Below are 6,000 nucleotides of genomic sequence, written 5' to 3'. Positions count from 1 at the left end.
TGGGGGTTTTCTCTCGGTCATGTTGGAAGAAAGCAAATACATCTGGCGACTACAAATTGTGGCCCGCACACGCAATCGTAGTTCGACAGCGTCAGGTTTGCCCTTTTCACGGCTGCTATCCACGTTCTCGGACGAACGGAGAGTGCAAAAACACATGAAAACTGATCTTCAAACCTTCCCAGACTCTCTTGGTAAAGCCCCCATCGCAGCATTTTGACGAGAAGGCAGGTTTTTTTGTCTCGTTTCTTCCAAAGGAACACAGGAATGCATGTCTGGCACGGCGACTTCTGCCCACCGCCCGAGACCGGAAGTGCGTCCGGCGCGCCACCACCGCGGCGTGACGTAGGAGAGTTGAGTTGGTGTATTCGCGACTCCAGCGACCTATAGGGGGCGCCACCACCAAACAAATATGGTGGCTGAGTCCAGGTCGCGTCGGCTCGGCCGCGCCGCCTGAATGGATGGCGCATTCAATTTAACAAATTTTCTTTTGTTGAATGCCCAATTTTATGGGTATTTGAACTGAGACAGTTAAGTGTAGCCGGTGCGCATAAACTTGCCGAGCATAGTTTTGTTTTGCCGGTGTTTTTTGTTCTTTTCATGTCAAACTTTCGTTTCGGAGACTTCGATCAAAACCGAAACTATGGGCTCCGGAGAAATGGTGATAGACTCTAATTAGTTTTGATCATCTAAGGAAAGCGGCGAGGGCTACAAAATTGTTCCACTGAGAGTAATTTTTAGCTAACTCGCATACCTCGACCATGCGACTTAACTGTCCTCGAAATTGAGCTTTTGTGCCTGTCCGCGTTTCAAGAAACAGCTCCAGTCGTGTGCTCGGTCAACAACACAGGCTGCAGGAAAATTGCGAAAATTAAGCAAGCGCTTCTTGAGCCAAAGACCATGTTAACCCGCTGGCACCCCACTAAGCAGCTGATACTCGTATTTCAATTCAGGTTTTAGTAGCAATCGAGAAGTCATTTTGACGAATATGCGGATTATGGATTATATTACGTACTATGGGTCCCACTAAAGCAATATTAGTATATTCTTCGGGTTGAAATATGAACTTAGTTAACTAACTATTAGGTGAACTGCTGAATAAAAGTATATTTCACAGACAGAGAGATACTACTTAAACTTAGCCAAATGGTTCTAGCCGGTAGAACTGAGACGAATGCGGACAAACTGAGAGTCTTCATCGGAGATTCACTCAGACCTCTCTGCATTCAACTTGACTTCGAATCCTGAACGGATAAAATGAGTATTTTTTGTGGCCGGTCAACCTGAGCAATGTAGACGTATATTGCTGCTGGCTTCGAGAGGGGTTATAATATAAATATTGGGAGGCGCGATAGATCCTAATGACGTGACAGCTTCTAACTTTGCGAGACGCGTCCCTCACCTTTTGAAAGCAGATAATTTCCCTCGTTAATCATATGCAGCAAGCAGGTTTTCTGAATCAAGTAATTGCGAAATTAGCCCAACTCCTTCAATGTGGTCTTTTTCGGCGAAAAGCCGCCAAGATGAATAGCCAACGCACCGGCCGGCGTTAGTGGCTAAATTAACTTGAAGCTAATCGAGCACAACCAACCTCAAGGAAAGCAGCTATCGAACCTTCCCATTCACTTGACTGCAACATTGGTGTTCCCTCCAGTGAAACACTTCGTCTGTCGACCTCAGTCCACTGTTCTACATCCTTATAAAGGAACCACTTATCAGTTACCAAGCAGTCGTCACTTTGAATGTGATTAGAGACAGACAAGAAATGAAAACGTTTTTCCGTGATTCCTCCTCATCCAAAAAATTGAAAGCACGCGACCGTGTGTTGTCGAGTAAACGGGCTTTCAAACACGTGATGGAAAGAAACAATCTATTGAGGCTTCACAACGCTAATGAACACTCAGGCAAACCTAAGAAATTTTCGGACCTTCGTCAAAGTACATTGGTCGCCCTCGCGCCGACAGCACGTGTCCGCGAAAGCCATCAGAGACGCGGCGGGGCGCGGAGCGACCTGGACCGACTGGTTCCCGGTTTTCCCGCTTGGCGGCGTCCGTTTTGCTGGAGTCGCGAATAGGCAGACTTAAACGCATCTGACATGCATGAATGTTTCTAACGAAGTAAAACGCTTTGCAGCAGCCGAGTACGGGCGCCGCCATAACCGACCTTCAATTTTCGCTTCCTCTTATTTTGATCGCCTCGCTCTGTGATTACCACCAGGACAGGTCTTCGGCATTTTACATTCGACCGTGTTTTTCTCCCCAGCATTGATCTTCGTGGAGGCGCGTCAAAGCCCGCTTTAGTTGCTTGGTATCTCGGTAAGACAAAAGAAGGTCAGCAATGGCGGCTGTAAACTGGCGCGTAGGCAAAGCGTCTATATGCCTACCTGCAGTCATACGAAAACTTGAATAAGAAAAAAACAACCGGGAAAAAATATATGTGTCTAAACATTCGGCCTTTTCTACAAGAAAATGGCAAATCAAGGACCAAACCCTGCGGGCTGTTTTTCAGTCGCGCACGAAACGTAATTTCTACGACTACAGAAACACTGAACGCTTGTTGGTTTAAAGAAACTTTGAAAGCGTATGCGTATAGTCCTGTGAGAATAGAAGCAGTTTCTCAGGTCTCTTAACTTTGTACCTTTGTTCTCGGCTAATACGCGAATTCGAAGTGAAATAATTTTTGACTGATGTCTCGTGTTCCCCGCAAACAATCAATTCGGTTGTTAGGCTGTTGTTGTTTTTTTTCAATATTTTTTTTAATGTTTTCTAAGCTAGGTGTGATTTTAGCCCACTTTACAGTCAGAACCGTTTGAGCGCAACACAGATATTACTGCCTTGGATTCCTAACCGTCTGTGCGAAACTTCACCCCCAAATCAACTTCTCTGCATGTACAACATAGCTGGCAAGCAGGTATAGTTACGATAAGGAGAGATGGACATTGAAAACAAACAGACAAGCCAGACTCTTCCATGCCTGTTTGTCTTCAATGTTCATCTTTCCTTATCTTAAATTAGCAACCAACACGCTCAACCATCTACAGGTATAGTTATGGGCCTGTTAACCATATATTCCCAATCAATCAGATCTGCAAGCTTCAAAAAATACACGGCCGCTGACACAAGAGTGACAGCGGTAGTTTCTTAAAACGCCGTCTTTATTAGACAAAAAAAAATATTGACTGCTACTTCTACAGTTCGGGATATTTCATTGATTAATAATAAGCCACATGAAAAAATCTGGTGCTTCTCTACCCCCAGCCCGAGAAACACCACACTACGGAAAGCCAAACTGAATCAAGAAAACTGTACGCTAAAAACTATGTTACTCTCCTGAAGAAGGGATCTAGAGGACCTAACAATAACGAATAAAAAAAAGAACGCGGAATACGGGGAAACAAAATGAGGACAGGACAACACAATTTATTTTGAGTTCTACCTATCAACTTTTGAGCACTTTCTGAGCGAAGGTGACACCTGGGACACACAGAAAAGAAATAAGGCTCGAAAGGGTCGTATGGCGTTCGCTCTTTGACAAGTCGCGGTCAAACGAAGTAGGGAAGGACCACTCGGTGTTTAAACAAATCACATTAGAAGAAAAAGCAAGTGTAGACCCCTGGTGTGGAATGCGCCTAACTCAATCTTTTTACACCGATTTAGCTCATCTTGATGTCTACAAACAGTATATAATCATTAAAAAAAGAATACAACATGCTACGTCAAGGCCTCCCGAATAATAAAATGGCAGAAATGGGTGATTGGACGCGGGCACTGTGTCAATCTTCATGTTTGAAAGGCAGGTGAAATGATGGCATTTACGATGAGTCAGAAATAAGGTACAGGTGTTAGCAAGACCGGAAAATGGTAAAAACTGATATGCGCCAACATGTTGTACAAGACCGCGTTTGTCCACACCAGGTGTGGACTCTGCGCTTGCGCAGAAACCAGATTCGCGCGAGGCGTCTGCGCATGCGCAGTGTCGACAGCAGCGCCACCGCTGCGTCGTGACGTCAGAGTTGAGTCGGTGTATATCTTGTACCGTGACCGACTCAAATACCCAAAATTTGCTTCCAAAAGTCCACACAAAAATGCCCGGGGCAACTGAAGCTGAACACCGCCAGAGGTTTGGTCTTTTCTTTATGCATCCTATATACAAAAAGAATCGAATAAAAAAATGACTAGGCGTTGCTTTGTTGTCCCCAACTGTCATCTCTTGTTTAAGTGAGAGAGCAACGTGCGACTCTGATATCACGCCGCTACGGTAGCGCCGGGGTCGGCACAGCACATGTGCAGACGCTTCGCCCCTCTCGAATCTTGCTTCTGCACGGACGTAGTGCCCCTCCCCCCTCCCCCCTGGTGTGGGCAAATAAGGACGTGTTTGTAAATTGCGCGTTTCCGTAGACTTGCCGCAGAATTGTAGCGGTCTTTGGAACGGTCGGTCCTAACTGAAGCCTGATCTCAAACGCGGGTGTACTGACATAGATGATTTTTTCTGCCGTTCCTCCTTTGTCACATCTCCAAGGGAGGGGTGCAATCCAGCCACTCCACAGTAGTCAAGGCACCACGGTACTCGCGGACGAATTTCTGTGGCATTTTAGAAGCGAAGAATGCACGTACACAACTTTGATGGGCGCTCAATATACGCAAGCCCATGTGCGCGAGCATATAGGTGCAACTCCAGAGCCAACCACCCTGGTGCATATGGTACGCAACTGACCGGCTTGCTCATTACCGTGTATTATGTAGATAGTTTTTGCCTTCCAATAACGATGCCCGACGATAACGACAGGACGCAAGCGCAAAAGCACCGGCGGAGTGTGGGATATCTTGGCCAATTTGCAAAAGCGATCTAATAAAACTCCCTATTGGGTAGCCGTCGTACTCTTCGAAAAAACGAAGAAGCGGGCATCGGTTGACACAGTTTCTTGTCCCCGATGTCGGGGGCACATCGGCAGCCTTGAAAAGCGCCGTGGGTTTTCCGTCCCGTTATACGCTTTCTAATTTTCTGCCCCGGCTTCCTGAGAGCCGGGCTGTCCCCTCGCGTCGGCAGTCCCGTACATTTCCCGTTCCTCGGGCATCCGGTGCCTCGAGCCCGGGCCGAGCGCCGACCGGAGGCTGCCTTCGAAACATCCGGTGCGGTTGCACCACGTTGTGGCCGGCGTCGGTTCCTCCGGCAGCGACGCTCATTTACCAGACTCTTGAGCGCACCACAACACATCGTGAAGCTCCTCCATAGTTTGGCGAGTAATGACAGCTGAACCCGTTGAGAAGTAACCGCATTCCAGAGGCGAGGGGAAGGTTGTTTGGGAAAGTACCATGGCACCCTGCAGCTCCTCTTACTGACAGATGTTCCAGGAGCTCTTCAAATACCATAAAGCCGTAGCCATACTGCGTGGACATGGTACAAAATACGCGGTGTTTGGTGCAGACAGGATGAGAGAATTATCTTCGAATAGGCCTAAAACATGCTCGAAGGCTTCGTGCACGTGTGCACTGAACACGTGAAATGACAGTGTTTTTGAGACCATCGGGACAGAACCGTCTTTCAAAGAACAGACATTTCTCAGGTAGTGCCCACAGACTGTGTCTACAGGAATCGAAATGCGAATGCGCGGGAGAGCGAAGTGCACGTGCCGTCCTCCCCTCCTTATCACGTGCATGCGCGGAGTGCACGGCGAGGCGCCCATTGGATGTGCCGCAGTCTTCAGAATTCCTCGCCAGAGGAGGGCGAAGACTGAAAAGGGAAGAGCTAAAAATTACACCATCTTCCCGAGGGGAACCATGGGGTGATGCGGAGCATCGTTCCATCACACTTCATCGGAAGAACGGAGTGAAGTGGAGTCAACAGCGGTGAACTGAACGCGCGCAGAAATTGGTTTGCTCTTTATGTTTATACAGCCTTGATGGAGATGCGCCTCAACGGGTAATCGGTCTCTTAGCTGTAAATGAGAAATTTAGCCAGTGCAGTACAACCGCTAACCTGGGATTCTTAACGTGCATCACGCAG

Source organism: Ixodes scapularis, unplaced genomic scaffold (genome assembly GCF_016920785.2).
Source record: "Ixodes scapularis isolate PalLabHiFi unplaced genomic scaffold, ASM1692078v2 PGA_scaffold2__306_contigs__length_199485367, whole genome shotgun sequence".
NCBI lineage: Eukaryota > Metazoa > Arthropoda > Arachnida > Ixodida > Ixodidae > Ixodes > Ixodes scapularis.
Note: the sequence above shows the minus strand (reverse complement) of the source record.